The sequence below is a fragment of the Ruditapes philippinarum genome, unplaced genomic scaffold (genome assembly GCF_026571515.1).
Source record: "Ruditapes philippinarum isolate M1 unplaced genomic scaffold, ASM2657151v2 ctg1059_1_1_1_1, whole genome shotgun sequence".
Lineage (NCBI taxonomy): Eukaryota > Metazoa > Mollusca > Bivalvia > Venerida > Veneridae > Ruditapes > Ruditapes philippinarum.
This window is the reverse complement of record NW_026866195.1, coordinates 66,331-85,722: the sequence shown is the minus strand read 5'-3', so window position 1 is coordinate 85,722 and position 19,392 is coordinate 66,331.

Below are 19,392 nucleotides of genomic sequence, written 5' to 3'. Positions count from 1 at the left end.
GAAACAATGGTTAAATATGAAGCATAAATCAACCTTACATTAAGTCAAGTAACAGTTAGTTTAATTACCCTATTTCCGAGCATTTTCCAACTCTCTTTATTTGTGTTATCAATCAAATTACTAGTTGATTCTATAACGTCCTGCAACACAGAAAACGATTTTTTAATTAAAGAATTGCTATTACACACAGTTAGTTATGGTGTTGTTTTATTACTTATATATACATTTTGTATAATAAAATTAGTTAAAAATGGTACAAAAAAATATTTGCGTGAGTCAACAATTATGAAAATAGCTCCATAGTTATGAAATGATCAATTACAAAGAGTAATCATTTTAGTATAAAATCAAACAGTTTATTGGAATATCCCGCGATAGCAAATGAGCCACGCCATGACAAAACCAACTGGGGTTTTGTAGAGTAAAATTATTATTGGTACTTGATTTCAAATATTGGTTTCTTTGTATTTCTCAATATGTCTCAGAAATCTAATTTTTGTAACTTTTCAGAAAAGTTATATAGTATATACCCACAATGACAGTATTAAAGCCGCGTCACGACAAAACCAACATAATGCGTTTGCGACCAGTATGGATTCAGACCAGCCTGCGCATCCGCGCAGTGTGATCAGGATCCATGCTGTTCGCTAACAGTTTCTTTACTTGTAATAGAGTTGGTAAGCGAACAGCATGGATCCTGATCAGACTGCGCAGATGCGCAAGGTGGTCTGGATCCATGCTGGTCGCAAACGCATTTTGTTGGTTTTGTCGTGACGCGGCTCATTTTATTCTACATGTGATCTCATTTGTAATTCTGTTTATGACTGTGCTGTTCAGTCTTTCATGATGTAACCATTTGTATGATATATGCCTTGGTTTGAATAAAACTGAAAACTGAAATGAATATTGTCAAACACATACAACTGTCTGATATAAAAATATTTGATACTACAGAGTCAACAATTGGAAATATATTGGGCGGTTACGTGATAACTATTGGATGACAATTAAAGGTAAAAAATAAATGCTTCATAATAATCACGCGTTAAAATAAAAGAATGAACATCATTCCATGAAAATGATTAAGAACTAATGTTCCAAGTTTTAACTCTAAGGTTTTATTAAAATACGCCAGATACGTACATCAGTAATATTCTCGTTCAAAATGTCTGCAGAAATATATGAGGTAATAACAGTTTCTACGACTTTCTCTAACGAATCTGACAAAACGTCCAGTTCACCATCCGTGAGCAATTCGTCTTCTGTAATTGTTTCATTGGGCATCGTAACATCAGTGATTTCTTCTAATATATTATTTATATCGTCTTCAGTGGAGTTTGAGTCTAAATCTGCAACCTATATAAAATAAATATAGATAACGAGGCTTATATCTAGAAAGTATGTTATAAAATACATTCTTTTTCACAACTTACTTTTATCGAGTTTTGAAACAAAAAAAGAAGAGGCCTATAATATTACTTAAAGATAGTATCTATAAATTAAATAACCCTCAGTACAGCGAGTTATGACCTAATATGAACAGCCTGTGTCAGCCTCTCTACTGTTGCAAGTTTAATGCTTAACATCAAAATTATTTAATGAGCCACTGGACTTAAAAAATTCAAGCAGTTCATGCCTTTTAATTAAATCTAGCATCATATCCTTAAACAATTGTTTCAAACACGACAAATACTAAATTCATAAACACTCAACATTTAGAGGAAATATAATATAAAAAAATGAAAAACTTACATTTCGCTCCACGTTTTGCACCTTCCTGCGAACACAGTTATTTACAGGCATTTCCCACTTTCCTGACAGTCTGCACAGTCGGGTTATAATCCCTGAAACCATATTGGTATTGGACACTTAAAATTACTAACACATTATCTATTATCATATTTATTGAAAATCAATTAATTAAGGAACTATTATTTAGTTTTTTGTCATTCATATTAATTTGCATTCTTAAACGAATGTTTTTGAAGGAATTCAAGCTTTTTTCAGAACGCACGTGTTTTTTATAAAGCCGGCTGTAAGTTATTTTCAAGGGAAACATTTTGAAAAAATACCTGTAAATTCTCGGCTGCAATAATATATTCTTGTTTTACCAGCAAGAACTTCCGCCCAGACTCTTCCTCTGCTGTCAACATTTTCTGGACATGTAGTTATCCCCACAACTTCAGGTATATATGGGAAAATACAAATACATGCAAATGTTTGTAATTTAATAAAAACTTCCGCCCAGACTCTTCCTATGTTACCGTCATATTCTGGGCATTTTGTTATGGTAAAGATGGTAGAAAAAATAAATACATGCAAAGGTTGGTAAAAACTGCAATCCAGACTCTTCCTCTCTTATCGACATTTTCTGGATAAGTACTTTTCCACACAACTGCAGGTTTAAATAAGATAAACTAGATATGTTTGTAAAACATGTAAGTCCCCTATCGACAGCTAGTTAGTCATGTGGCCAGACAGGTGTGACTGACTTGTGGCCAAAAATGAATAGGGACTATCTGCTGGTCATAATTTAGTCACAAAGTCATTGTGACCGTAAAGGTTGTATGCAGCAATTGTATGACAAAGTAATCACACAATATTATCAAACGATATGCGCATAAATTTTATAATGAATACCAATTTGTTATATTACATTAGACCTTTAAATGTGTATAACAAAAGCATTTAATGTTGGATGAAGATATCAACCAAGGCAACTTGAGTTGTTGAATTATTGGTCGGAAACAGTTTTACGTACAAGGTATATGTGACTTTGACATTTGACTCTCAAATCAATATGGGTAATCTAGTAGCCAAAACCAATGCACCTGTGAAGATAAAGGGGACATGTGTTGTTAAGATAATGATCAGAAACCGTTTTAACGTTTCTGATGAATTCAAATACATTGAGATCATCTTCTGACTAAAATCAATTCATTTGTGAATTTGCATTTGTAAGGGTCCTTTGGTTGTCGAGTTATTAACATACAACGTCAATGTGACCATAACCTTTGACCCACTTGACCCCAAAACCGATTGGGGTCATCTTTTGGCCAGTTCCATTATACCAATGCAGTTTGAGGACCAAGAGTCCATAGATTGTCAAGTTATTGATCGTAAAGTTTTTACCTACAAGGTCAATATGACCTTGACCTTTGACCCCTTGACCCAAAAGTCAATGGGAGTCATTTCCTTGCCAAGACTAGCTTAAGGTCTTCAGCGTACCCGTTTATATATATGACATGACGTGAACGCTGAAGATAACCCGTAGGGAAAGTCCACCAATAACCGTGCCAGGAATCTGACACGCTCGTATTTATTTCTCGAACATGCCACGAAGTAAAGTGAAGCATACCTTGATAAAACGATATATATTCTGTTGATAAGCCAAGGATGGAAAAATAAAAATCTTATTAGGAACATAAACTACCTAATAGTTTCAGACAGGTAAAAATTTCGGCACTTGGCCGCCATATTGCCAAAATGTTTGACCACGTGATTACGAGATTGACCTTTATGAACCCATGTGCCTCCAATATTTTTATAGATTACTTTTTTTAAGATGTTGAAAAAGGTTATTTACTGACTGTTATATTCAATAAAATCATATTCAAATACTAAAAAGTTTATGAAAATAAATAAAAACATTATCTTGAATAAAAATATCGAAATCATGTCAACAAAATGTTCTAAATATAGTACAAAACTCTATTCAAATCTGTTCCCGCGAATGACGTCATACGAGGTCTCGCGTGGCACTTGAATGTCATGACCGACTGTAGTCGGTTAAATAGGTACAGTACAATTAAATAGGCAATTTTAATGACGGTATTAATATTTTATTATTGAATTGGTATAGAAGATATGTTTAATAATTTGTTTAACGTAAATGCCAAGATTGATGAGTCAGTGTTTTGCAAGTGGAAAAACAGATAAATCACTTATGTTAGTTCTGGTTTAGGTTTCGTACGGGTCTAAATCCAACTTATGCGCATCTGATGAAAAAACAATGTTAAAGCGGCTTATAAGTTTTGGAAGCAGAACTATGCCAAGACCCATATGTTATTGTTATGTTTAAAGGTCAAAGGACATTCAATAGTAAATTTGACTTAACGCTGTTGACCTATTAAGACTCCTAAAACAAAAGGGTTATTTTATGTCATGAACAATCCCCATGTCAAGTTTGAAGTTCCTAGGCTTAAGCGTTCTTTAGTTATTAATCGGAAAACCATTTCATTTACGGACCGACCGATCGACAGAAAATAGCAAATCAATGTACCCCCACTCCTTTGAAGGGAGGTGAGGGGGGGGGGGGGCATAGATATGAATACGTACGCAAATAAAAATTCAGTAAGATGACTGTATTTAAATTTAAAAACAAATCATCTGCTATACAAAAAGAAGGTATATATGTAATATTCATTTACTCTGTAATGTATTTCGTCAATAATTGTTGAATGAACATTTGTATTGAAAATAATACGAATGGCTACAAACAAAATCAAAACAGATGTTTTGACATGTATATATTTTTTTAACAAAATTATATAACTTCTTTGACTATGATTAAATAAACTTCTCGCCAGACGAAATTAGATGCTTAAGATAAAAAAAATAAATATAAAAAGTGACTTACTTTGTAATTCTGCTGCAGCATAATGAATGGTCAGATTGAATGCTATAAATAGAATAAATATCTAAGAAAGTTACATTTTTCTATGCAGTCAGGTGTCATTCCGTTCCAATTTCCATTTGCCAAGCATGTTCGCTGCGAATTCCCTACCAGTGAAAAACCTTCAAAACAGCTGAAGTTAGCAACAGTTCTGGTACTGTCTGTGCGGCAGTAATTGGATAGTAACCTATCTGTGGCGGCTGTAACGTGTTCACGTCTAAAGTTACAAATAAAATAAGCTTCAAATGTATTTCATATTAATCATATACTGCATCTGTATATATGTACATGTAATTTATTTGATTAGCATCTATCCAACCTTCACTAACTTCATCAATAACTTACCCCGTTTTACATTTCATACTTTTGAAATCGTAAACTGTATAACTGAGGAATAATTTATGTAATTTATAAAGATTACTTAAATGAAGAAGCTTACATTAAATAGATTTGTTGACTGTAAAATATTCTTTTTGTTGGGTTGCAAGTCGTAGCTACTTTCCTTCTTTACTGATAGAGTCCACTTTTATGCCTTATTTTAGACACAAGCGGGCACTTGATTAGGAAAAAGACAAAAAAGACTGACCAACAGCTTGTTGAAACACATATAAATATTTAAAGTCTCTTCGAAGATTCGAACCTGGCGAATAGCAGTGGCAGGCAAGATATTCTTAGTCAACGACATTAACAACCGGGTCATAGAGGCCCAATTATTTAAAGTGTATAAAAAAGCTCCACATTTGGGAAATAATTCAATCGTCCTTGTCATTCTAGTCATTAAATAGGAAACATAATTTACACACCCGTCTTTTGACATTCTGCATCTTCCCATTTTCCTGATCTTTTTAAGCACCTTATTAGGTTCTTAGCTGCTGTAAAACCTAAGGAGCAAACAACATTTGCAAAAGCGTCTGCTTCTTTGACAATAACAACTCCGTTATCTATTTCCGGTACTGCTCCACATTCTTGATGGAATAGAAGAAAGAAATGGCAAATTATTACAGCAATTAACATATTCTTTTTTTTCACCTGTTTAAAGTAATTCAGGATCTTTATAAGGATTGTTTATACATTTTATTATCGCTAAGACTATTATTTCTTACGTTTCAATTGTTCAATTACACTTAAGTATTAACATTTTCTATTTCAAGAAAAATAACAATTAAGATAATATTATACACTACTTAAACCTGACGTTGAAGCATCTTTAGGACCTGGGCCGTTTCTTCTTTGTCGTGGCCTTCCATTTTCAAATTCGGTATCTGGCTTATTTGTAGCTCCTGGACCATCTGTGTGTGATAGTTTATCAGTAGATCTAGGACCTGGCTTATAAGTAGCTCGTGGACCATCTGTTTGTGGAGACTTCTTATTTGTAGACCCGGGAACTGGCTTATTTGTAGCTCCTAGACCATCTGTTTGTGTTGACTTTTCATCTGTAGATCCAGGGTCTTGCTTATCTGTTAGTCCTGGACCATATGTTGGTGACAACTTTATATCTGTAGATCCGGAACCTGGCACATATGTTAAACCTGGCCCATCTGTAAATCTGGTACGAGTACTAGGCTTAACTGTAGGTTCAGTTCCGACCCTTTGTAGTGGGTTTTCGTCGGTTGATCCTGGTCCTGTGTAATCTGTAGTCTCTGCTTCAGTTGTTATTGTCGGTTTTTCATTATAAGATCCAGGAACATGGCTATATGTTAATGTAGATCTTTCATATGTAGATCCAAGGTCTGGACTACCTTTATAAAGGTAGATAAATTATTATAGATGTTTCAAACAATAGGGCTTTGATGGTCGAGTGTTCAACTGACATCTACTGCTAGAAAATGCCTTCATTTTTCATTGCAAAGGTAGTTCATATGGTCTCATTGGGTTGAGGCCATTTTGTCAATAGGACCATGAATCATAAAAATTTTAGTAGAGATCCACTTATCAATGCCACATGCTCTTGGCCAGAATATTCAAATATGTTGTCAAAAACAAGTCTGACAGTAGATGCTCTACGCTACGTATCTAGGACCTAGGTATTAAGGTTTCTGAGGAGGGAATTGTTTCAGTCTGTTTTCTATAAACGTAAATAAAATTTAAATGACCGTTACGCGCGGCAATTCAACCCAAGGACCATGATTGTACTTTCTGACGGAAAAATAAAAAATATATTTCCTAAACAATAAAAAAATCATGATATCATGGTGGGTAATTCTGGAACCAAGGGGCATGATACATATAACTTTTGTGAGGACACACTTTTCAATGCTACATACCAAATGTACGGTGTCCTTATCGTGCCATTTAGAATGTCGTCCATCGCGTCTAAGGGTAGACACACGACAATGCGAAGTGACATCGCGACAATGCGAAGCGACGCTCGACAACGCGAAGCGATATGCCGACAATGCGAAGCGACGCTCGACAGTGTCAAACGATATGTGCGCACTGTCGCCTAGAAATGTCGCGGTAAAAAAGGGCGACATTTAAGAAATGTCGCTTCGCGTTGTCGAGTGTCGCTTCGCATTGTCGAGCGTCGCTCGCGTTGTGCGATGTCACTTCGCGTTGTCGCGATGTTCACTTCGCGTTGTCGCATTGTCACTCTTTCGCATTGTCGAGTGTCGAGGTGGTAGAAGTGCATACCACGACACTCGACAATGCGAAACGACAACGCGACAATGCGATAACGACGCTCGACAATGCGAAGTGACACTCGACATCGCGAAGCGACATTTTTAAAATGTCGAGTAAATGTCGCGTTTTTTTATGATTTTTACACCGCGACGCTCAACATTGCGAAGCGACACTCGACAATGCGAAGCGACACTCGACAACGCGAAGCGATACTCGACAACGCGAAGCGACACTCGACAATGCGAAGCGACATTTGGAATAATATCGTATCGCATTGTCGTGCGTCTACCGGTGCTTGGTCATGAATTTAACTAACTCACCGACAAACAGGTGCGATCAATGGAAGGGGTCGCACTAAACTGCTGACAGAATTAGCTGACGATATAGAACAGAAACAGAATACAGAACAGATCTTTTATTTTCTGATTGTACATAGTACATTCATCATATACATACATAATAATATTTGAGTAACATGTAATTTTCAGTGGCAATCAATATAAAGAATAATAAAATAAATAATATAAAGAGATTAATAATTGTATTGTAACAATTGTCATTGTTCAGATATTTGTTGATTAAGCCTCAGTTAAGTGAGGATGAACATATTTAAGAAGAAAAAATCATTATCAAAACTAATTTTTAATCTTTATCATTAAACTTTATTTTTATAACTAAATTTTTTATCTATCATTGAACATATTTAACACTGTAGTTCTAAATAGTCATAGCATTTTTTGTAATATAGTGCTAATTTAGCATAGCTCATTTTCTATTAATACTTTGGCAGCATGCAATAAATTTGGTTACATACTTGGGTTAACAAAATAATATCTTTATATATAAAGGGTACGAAATACTTGTAAAACATGGACATAATAAGAATCAAAATGAAATTTCTGCTTCTTAAGTCTCTTAAAGAACAATTGACAATACGTTCATATTCTTTGTATATCTATTTCTGGCATATCTACCAGTTTGTATTTCTTAAGGCTGGTGCAGAAGTTCTTAATGCTAGTATAAGTGGTCGTCTCAAGTGATCAGGCAATATATCTAAACTAATTTCGTAAGCAAAACTAATTTTACATCACATTATATAATTCCATCGAACTTGTTTTTTAGATACATGCCAACCCTGTATACAACATCAATTATTCGTTGTCTAAATTATCAGGATAACGTTTTTAAATACAATATCATGTGGGGTTTATTCCAAACATCTGAAAACATAGTCACACATACCAAAGCTTTTTTAACATAGGCTACCAGTTACATAATACTTTATTACAAATCATTTAATGATAGGCTGTAAACTGGTGAGCCGTAAAATAATTTGTCTGTGTGCAGGCAACTTAAACCAATATTAACAATGCGTACTATAACGGGGATATGAACAAAGGATATCTTCCCGAACTCTCCAATCGTAACTAACAGATATATAGGATATTACTAACAATAGATATATAGGAACTGCTGACCAGTTAAATAAAGCAGGATTTATCGAAATGCTGACCAGTTACACAAAGAAGGGAAACATTGAAGGTGTGAAGTTATATAAACATCGCCGTAGGGGGTAATAAAAAGATGGGAAATTACTTTTATTCTTTTAATTATCTTTTTAATTTTTGCATTTATATGACTATGTTTTATAAACTAAATTAATATATACATTTAAAGTTCCATAATATATACATTTTAACAACGGATTTACATTACTACATGTAATATAAATCCGTGATTTTAAAAGGATATATTGAACAGCTTTTTATACCTCTAAAGATATGGCAAAAATTTGAATTAATGTTTTATAAAGAATTATGATGTTTATGAGTTTTTATCAAAATCTCTTGTTAGTGATATTTCAATAGAAAAATCTTGTAACGGAAAAAAATGTATTTTCAAAAGCAATAATTGCAATTTGAATTAATATTAAATAAGTCAGCAGTGTTTTAACTTAATTAAATGTCGACAAAATTTTATACATATATTGAATTTCGTACATTATAAAATGAATTAAAATTTCACGACAAAAATCATATTTTTTTCTATATTTCTAACTGTCAGCAGTTTCCCTATTATATCTAACTGGTCAGCAGATTCTACTACATGTGTGTATATGTTTAACTGGTCAGCATTTTCTCGCCTGAATGTAAAGAGCGTTAAATTTGGGCTAACCATATAGAATAAGAAGAGTTTTACGGCTTAAATCAATTTGAAATAACATTAATTGGTCAGCAGTGTTTTTAACTTATTAAATGTCGAACATAATTTTATAAATAAATTGAATTTGCATACATAATAAAATGAATTACAATTTCACGGCCAAATATATTTTCTCTAAAATATCTAACTGGGTCAGCAGTTTCCCTATATATCTAACTGGTCAGCAGATTCTTACTATATATGTTTTAACTGGTCAGCATTTTCTCGCCTGAATGTAAAAGAGCGTTAAATTTGCTGACCATATAGAATAACGAAGACTTTTACGGCTTAAATCAATTTGAAATAATATTAAATTGGTCAGCAGTGTTTTTACTTAATTAAATGTCGACATAATTTTATAAAAATATCTGAATTTGCATACATTATAAAATGAATTACAATTTCACGGCAAAATATATTTTTTCTCTATATATCTAACTGGTCCAGCAGTTTCCCTATATATCTAACTTGGTCAGCCAGATTCTACTATATGTTTAACTGGTCAGCATTTTCTCGCCTGAATGTAAAGAGCGTTAAATTTGCTGACCATATAAATAAGAGAGTTTTACGGCTTAAATCAATTTTGAATTAACATTAAATTTGTCAGCAGTGTTTTTACTTAATTAATGTCGACATTATTTTTATACAATATATTAAATTTGCATATGAAGTAACAATTTCGTAGCATTTAAATATATTTTTCTCTATATATCTAACTTTTCAGCAGATTCTACAATATGGTCAGCATTTTTAATAACATATTTTGACTGTTTATTGTATTTTGTATAGATAAATCAGTGACCTCGAGTGTGAAATCGTTTTAATATGACCTTGGGGCATTATCGATCTCGGATATAATTAATCAGTTAATGGATATCTGTGGGAAACATGTTGTTTATATGTTATAAAAAGCTTATTAACTATAACAATTAGTACTTATATTTTTTTGTTCAATTTATTATTTACCATTATACGGAAAACAACTAAGGAAACAGAATCACTTTATTTCACATATTTTGCACTAAATAACATAATAATTATATTTGTTAAAATATACAGTAACGTATATGTATGTAATATTTAACCTATGAATGCATAGTTTTATACATATTGAACAAATTATGAATTTTTCGTACATAATATTTTGACTACATATTTTTAAAATTTTAACCATATAAAAACATAGAAGAAATTCATTAAGGTACTTTAAATAAATTTATAATCAAAATAAATTGAGAATATATCAGTATATATCAATTGAATTTTTTATAATGTAATATGTATATTTTAATATGAATCTGAAAAAACATTTTATCAGTATTTCTCGAAGTGCCTGTATATCACAACGGCAATTGACACCTTCATTGTTTTCCTCTTATATCTACTGTCAGCATTTTCGATTAATCCTTCTTGTTTAATGGTCCCAGCAGTTTCCTATAATTTCTTATGTCAGCTAATTCGTCGCAGTTTAGTGGACCCCCTTCATGATCGACAGTTTTTGTCGTGGTTAGTAAAATTTGACAACCCGGTAGAACGATCGACAATGCGATCGATATTTATTCCAAATGTCGCTTCGATTGTCGAGGTGTCGCTTCGACGTTGTCGAGATCGCTTCGCGTTGTTCGAGTGTCGTCTTCGGCATTGTCGAGTGTCGCCTTCGCACTGTTGAGCGTCGCGGTGTAAAAATCATAAAAAGTAACGCGACATTTACTCGACATTTTTAAAAAAGTGTCGCTTCGCGATGTCGAGTGTCCTTCGCATTGTCCGACGCGCGTAATCGCATTGTGCGTTGTCGTTTGCATTGGTGAGTGTCGTGAGTACTGCAACTTCTACCAACTCGACACTCGCATGGAAGTGCAATGCGACAACGCGAAGTGAATCGCCGAAAGCGCGAAGTGACATCGGACAAGCGAAGCGACGCTCGGACAATGCGAAAGCGGACACTGCGACAACGCGGAAGCGACAATTTTCTTAATGTGCCCTTTTTTACCGAGCGACCATTTCTAGGCGACGTGCGACATATGTTTTGACACTGTCGAGCGTCGCTTCGCATTTTGTCGCTATACGATTCGCGTTGGTCGAGCAGTCGCTTGAATTGTGCGATGTCACTTGCATTGTCGTGTGTCTACCCTTAGACGCGACGGACGACATTCTAAATGGCACGATAAGGACACCGTACAAATGCCAATACTACTTAAAACGTTTCAAAGAAAAGGATTTAAATGTATATTCCAATACAATGTATTATATTTATAAACTAAGTAGTCCCTAGAGTGTTGCCACTTTTGATTGCATGTGCATGATTTACACAAATTTTGTAGAGGAAACCCTCTGGACAATGCTACATGCCAAATATATATGCTAAAGTATATGTAATTTCACAGAAGTAGTTTTAAATGCAATTTTCCGGTTTAATGTATGAAAATAAAGTGTTATTTCACTGTTGTTGAAGTCTTCTATGCAATGTAACACGCCAAATACTTATCTAAGGTCTAGGACTTTTGTTGCACAGAAAAAGACTTTAATGCGTGTTCCTATTTATATTTAGTGAACCCAGGCCGATCCAATTTTAACCCTGTTGTAATTATTTATCTTTTAAGGGTCCAACAAGGTGATGTTAAATCATGCCAAGATCTACGCCCTGGACATAAGAGTTTATATGGTGCATTTCAAATATTAAGTTTATATAAGCTATCACAATAAAACCTACATAACTTTTGTATTGGGCCATCTAAGGTTGAATTCTGTGATTTTTTGTCAAAATCTACCAAGAAAGTTTTTATAACGACGCACAACGGTCATCATGATATCGTACAAGCTAACCTCTGATAACATAAATATGATACAGCTCATTCTAGGTTCAGCGATCATCATTTATTTTGTCAAAATGGCGTTTGTCATTTTATTTGAATGTGAACACATAAACTATCATTTCTTTTAAAAAACTACAATTTTACAAATTAATTGTACCGCAAGTAAAAACCAATCCTTTTTCATTTAGATCTATTCATTACATTTTTTTATGCCGCATTACTTCTTTTCGTAAAATTCTTACGTTTTCACCTGACAATCTTTTGCCAAGATGTACAAGAGAAAATGTGTTAAATGTTTAGAATATATAATATTACTGGGAGCCTCGGATACTCATCCATACACGCTATCCCAATCAAACGCAATTATCTAATGTTGGTTGAAGAGGCCAATTTGGTTTGGGTTTGCTTGATTTTCTTGGCTAAATTTACTATGTGTAGAGGATAACAAGCATTATCTCTTATTACATTTTCTTGTTACCTTTAAGATGTTATATTGGTATAAGGCGTAAAATAACGAATCTGTTTGACAAAGACTTTTAATCTGAAATTTACGCGCGGTGCTAGGGGGCGTAGAGATATGTTTGAACCTTTTCATTACCTCTTACGTGCAGACTCAATGAAACCAAGTTTGAAATTTTCGTGTCATTTTACTTTGATTGAATTACGAGGGATTACCCGTTTTCCAGATTTTATTTTTCATTATTGTCCAGGCGTTGGTTAACAGTTTACTATTGTTTCAACCTTTCTATGATTGATGCATTTTTCTTTCTTTTTTCTTTCTTCTTAAATCCGTTGGAAAGACGTTCTTTTTATGCAAACGATCATTGAATTTGATATAATCTTAAATCTTATATAAGCAATATGAACAGAACGGAATAGAAGTTTATTCAGCAAAATTGACTAAAACACGTAGGTTAATCGTAATAACACACATACAAGAATATGCATGTAACAAAGCAAGAATGAATACATTACTGTCAGTTATTAACTTTACATTATTACATATACATGTACCTATATACATATGCCATACCGGAAGAATATGTGCATTCATATGAAGCTGTATAATCATTATTTAAGCGTATACCTATCACAAAAGTAGTATACAAGAAAAGCATTGATGCAAAGCATCAAAGGGCGTCCAAGCAAGAAATGCAGCAAGTGCAGATGAACTAGTAGATATATGATGACAAGATATTCTTATAAACTTTTCAATGGTTCATTGGTTTTTACCAGAATTGTATATCACTTATGAATGAACGGACGAAAGACATTGTTCATTACTTATAACTTTGATTGGCATGCTAGAAATTAGAATATTACTTGTTTTTTCTTTATGATCGCGGTTATTAATAGCAACGGATATACATGTATACAATCATTTATAATCCATATGTGTAACGCATGATTAACACCACACTTGTGAAATTGTCCCTTATTATTTTATCGCTATGAGCGAAGACCCCTTCTTAAGGTCTCTGTTCACACTTAGTAACCATATGACATTTGTTATATTACCATGTTGATCATGTTGAGCATAATTGTTTATTATACAATAATTGTAATATTTATTTTAATAAAAAAATACAGATTTTATGAATATTGTTTTCTTTTCTTTTTTGTGTTTTACGCGCTATTTTAATACTGAGTTTTTACGTTTACTACTATTTTAAGAATTCAATTGTCATATTGAACTTAACTGGAAAAAGTCAGTAAACTATGGTTAATCTTTCAATATATAATATTGTTTATTCTTAAACCATATACATGTACATTTGTATTTTTTTCTTTATCATTTTTTTTAAATTAACAATCAATTGAATAATTCATAAAATCTGATTTGTAACTGTTTTGTACTTGATTTGTAATAATTCCTCGGCATCTTTACTAAACACGAATAACAAATTAAATAAAATGTTTCAAAGTTGATAGTGTCATATTAATGCCATAAAAATGTACATTTTTTCTCAATTATTGTACATATTTATTGTTTTGATCTCATATAGATAAAATAAAAACATGCGATTTGTGTTGTTTTCGTTTTTTTCCAATTGTATATTTATGTATAATAATAATCAATAAATTTGAGAGTTGATCTGTGTTTATCAATTATTGTAACCAAACTAACATTCATTTTGAAAAAAAAAGCTTATTTATCTGAAAAAAAAAATTGTTTTGTTCTGTAACGATATCAAACATCTACTCCAAAACCGGGAGAGACCGGACAATAACCGTGTGGTACTATTCGCCGGTGGTCAAAATAGACCAGGAGAGACCGGGAATTACCGATTACCGAGTACATCCCTCTTTAAATAGATTTTCGGAATATTTAGGTCATCAACTCATCATTCTATTTACAGCTTTCGGAATAACATACCATAAACCCACTGTGTGCTACAAAATGATAAGTAAAAATACCCCGAAGAGCTCGATTTATTGACGGAAAAGGTGATTTCATTTGAAAATATTTGCATTGCGAAATTCTCCAGTTCGCTATTCATTGCTCATATCGCGACTAATTAATAATCAAGCACCCTCATACCGATCGGAATGATCGGCTTTTATTATGAACAACTATGAAAGGCTCGAGAAGTTGCTGTCGCCCTTTCACAAAATCTGATTTCATTACGTAAAAGGCGCCGCGCTTCGGCGCGGACGCCAATAACAGATTCTATGTTTAGTATTTCTCATGATTTAGATTATCTTGTCCTTGTTTAAAAGCTCTAAATTAAATACAGAAAATTACAAGTCTATTTAAATTTGAAGAGATACCACATTTTTAAAGTTCTAAACTACTTACCATCATTGGCGTGTATAATAGTAACTAGAAATATAATAATAATAATCCATATACCTGACATTTAATGATATAATGGTATTCATCTTCAATAACGTTTGTTTTATATGAATTACATTTCCTTTCAGTTCCTTAAATATGCCTGTGCCTTCCTGATTGGTGTGATGATAGAATAATATTTCTATATTTTACACAATTTAATGTGATAATTAAAAACAAGTTTTACGTCTTTATAAAGAAAAAGTGGTGCTTTGGTATCTACATTTTGTTTACGTTCAGTTGTAAACATACCTAAAAGCTACAATCTCAAATTTGAAAAGAATTTGCATTTGACACATTGATAAGTCCTATTGTACGGAATAATATTATTATTAATTCATAATATCAGGGACCCGTGCACGTAAACTCGTATTTTCGAAGGTCAAATGATCAGTTATATGAGCCAATTAATAAAACAGATACAAAGGCTTTTTTGTTAAATAAATTATTATAAATCGCTTTTATTTAGCACGTCCCATCCATTTACACGATGGACATTAATAATAGACATTGACAGAAAATATTATTTTTATGCCGCTGAAATGTTTGGAAAAGGGGATCCCTCGAAAGCAACGAAATGCGTATTATATGAAAATTCTAGACTTGGTTTATGCAACATCTGTCAGGTCCCCATGCCCCGAGCAACATCCTTAACCGTATTCAATCTACGACACTAATTTGTTAGTATCAATAATCCCGAATGAAAAGAAAAATAAATATAACAACACTGAAGACACACTGCAAGTACGCTAAGAACAATACTCATTTTGTGTTAACAATATCTAGTTTGTTAGCTTGCTAGTCTGAGATGAATAAAAGTGACTGTAATGTCATATGAGCCGCGTCACGACAAAACCAACATCCGCGAAGTCTGATCAGGATCCATGCTGTTTGCTATCAGTTTCTCTACTTGTTAAAGAGTTTGTAAGCGAACATCCGCGCAGTCTGATCAGGATCCATGCAGGTCGCAAACCCATTTTGTTTGTTTTGTCGTGACGCAGCTGATATCTAAATTCCTAGAAAAAAAGTTCCATGTCTTGTTCGTATATTCTAATGAAAGCTTACTATATAATGGAGAATCTGTGATAGGTGGTTTTCCGACTTCTGTTGTCAAGCGTTGTTTATGAGTTGATGTTAGTGCTTGCAATGGTTTATCTTGTAGCGGAAGATGATCCTTTGTAAAACAACTTGATGAAATAAGAATGACAACTGCACAAAGTCCGCGTAGTTTATACATAATGTTTGCTTAATGTGTGATCAAGAATATAGTCTCTCCGTCGATTTAAAATTAAATTCCCATGCGTTATTAAAACATTCACATATCTATATCCATTTAACATGCAAAGATTTTATTTCAAATTTACCAAACATTGCAAGTATCGAACACAATTAAATGCTACTTTACAATCTAATCTATTTTACTTTATAATACTATCATAATAGCAGTATAATATCGTTATGGTTGAACGAGCTACTAGCATAAAAATGGTCAAATGTATACATTACTTCTGCAACTTTTATATATACACTGAATGTGGCATGCTCTATTAAGTATCATTTATGACAATAAACTAATTTAAGGCAATGACAATGGGGAAAGTTAAAGTTAATACTTAATTTGAATAAACACATTTCATAATTATTTTCTTTTTCGACAGTTAATATTATATCAGTATACAACGTACACATCAATTAAAATGTTAGCTTTTTTGTTTTCTTTAGTTAAATAATATTGTGAGAAGCCACAATTAGATTTATCCGGTATCAAAAATGAATCATTTATAGATAATCCCGGACTATTGAGGAAGATTACCAATAGATTATTGTTTCTTTAATGTAGATATTTTGCTTCATTTATTTTATGCCCCGAAGAATTTTATAATATGTTATGTCAACATAATTTAATTGTTGACCACCTCACTTCAATTTGGGGTTTTCCGGTCAATAGCAAGATACATATCTATTTTAAAACATCTAAAGAAATACATTCAACTATAAAGTACTAATGTTTGAAAAACAAAGTGACATTTTCATCATTTCTTTCTATGTCAAGTTGAGCTGAATTAGTAATATATTTCAAAAGTTTGAATAAAATGGTAATAAACCAATAATTGATAATGAAAAATGTTTGAAAATGAAAAAATAAATTTATAAATCAATCAAATGTTTTATGCCTTTAGAAGTTTTTTCAATTCCCCTAATTATCAAATAACAGTTTATGAGTCAAATGTTTGAGTTGCTAGCACATTTACGAAAAGCGACATTCATATTTCAACAAAGTGATTCTTCATGACAAGAGAATATAATTATTTTTCCAAATTTGTTAGAATTAGCTCTAATAATTATGAAATAAGATATTGAATATAAGTAACTATTTCACTAATATAGTATATAATAGTGAATAATTAGAACATTATTATAGTCTAGGATATGAATTCAATAAATCGTTTCTTTTCATATTGGCTAAATGGATAAATTTGCTAATGTTGTTTTGAACTGATATGTTGTTTGACTTAAGTATATCTATGAATTTGTACATAAGGTCTATGGTAAAAATGACATTCAATTAACCGAATTCTTAAATAATGATAATCATTGCATATAAGAATATTATAAAATGATATTTGTCTTCGATCTCAGAGCACATACACAATTGGCATAATTTGTCCTGTCTTTCTTTTTTGTTCCTACCATATCTGTCTGTTTGGATGCTAAGATTATTCCTGAAATATTTAGATTTGTAGTATTTTAAATACGTTTAAATATGTTTTAAGATTTATGTAAAAAGTGTTAAAAAAATAGTTTTTTTTAATCTGCTTGCCATTTTTGTTAAGAGCAATCCGAATTTCTTTGTTTGAAAAGAACCAGAATGCATTTATATTTATGTCATTTGGTTTTACATATACATATGCAAAAAAAAAATTTCTAGAAATATTTCAATATTGTATGTATAATTTTGATTCCATTTAAACATTATTTTGATTAATTATTATATTTCTTATTAAAATACCTTTATTTGTATAAGAATTTCTCAAGCAACATTTCAGCGTTCGAAAATATATGTTTATATAGTAACATTACCGGTATCTTGAAAAATCTCCGTATACAGCACTATTGCTAGAAATTTTCTTATCGCCTAAAATAGAGGCAAATACTTTTAAATCATTGTAGTGTTTTTTTTTGACGTCAACGCTTTTGATGTCACACTTTACAGACTGCTCGTGTGCGCATTACTATGTTTGCTGAATGTTATAAGTAAAAAGGATTATGCATTAATGTGTTATTTGTGATATAAACATCAAATAAATATTATTTGATCAACGGCAAAGTTACGGGCATTTCTGGATCATGCCTCGTAATATAGTTCATACTTTATAAGTAGTCAGTGAAATAATTAAATGTGTTTTACTCAATTTGTCTTTTAATCTGTTTTTTTTTTAACTCGGATATATCCACACGCTATTAACTTTTAAGCGTTTGTTAAAGTGTTAAAGTACCGAACTAACAAGAAACCATACATGCAAGCATATTTGACATATAAAAGACCCATAGAAACACAACGTGTTAAAAGATTTCGCAACATCACTCCATGTAGAATAAATATTAACCCAGGTTGACTGTTCTTGCATCGCGTCTCCAATCATGCTGTTATTCATTCGCACTGTATCAGAATCACATGTCTTTATAGAATTGGGATTGTTATTTATCCTTCTGCATCTTATCAATGCTTGAAGCCATTTTGGAATAGGCTGACTGTTATCCTTGCATGCAATGACAAGTGAAACGACCGTGAGTATAATAGTTATGCCACTCCAGGCTAACTGCATAGCAACATATGCACCAAGCAGGGAAACACTATTGGCTGTTTCAGGCAGGTCTCGACTTGTAACAGTCATAAAAACGGCGAGAGTTAGAAATATAGAGATGCTTAAGCCAACCCTTTCTCCGGACTCATTTGGTAGGCAGAAACACAACAACGATAGCAGAGATGTGCACAAAATTGGGAAAAATGTGTTTAGCATAATGAATTGCCATCGTCTTCGTAGTCGGAAAGGGAAAATCACATGGCTAAATCCCAGAGAACCATATTCAATAGTTTTATAAAAAGCAAACTCTGTCTTTACTTCCCATTCCCCACTTGGTGTAAGCATGCCTATATCAATAGTATCCTCGCCAGCGACCATTTTAATGAAATTAGCATCGAACGTCCAGGATGAAATATCAACCTCACAGCTATGTTCATC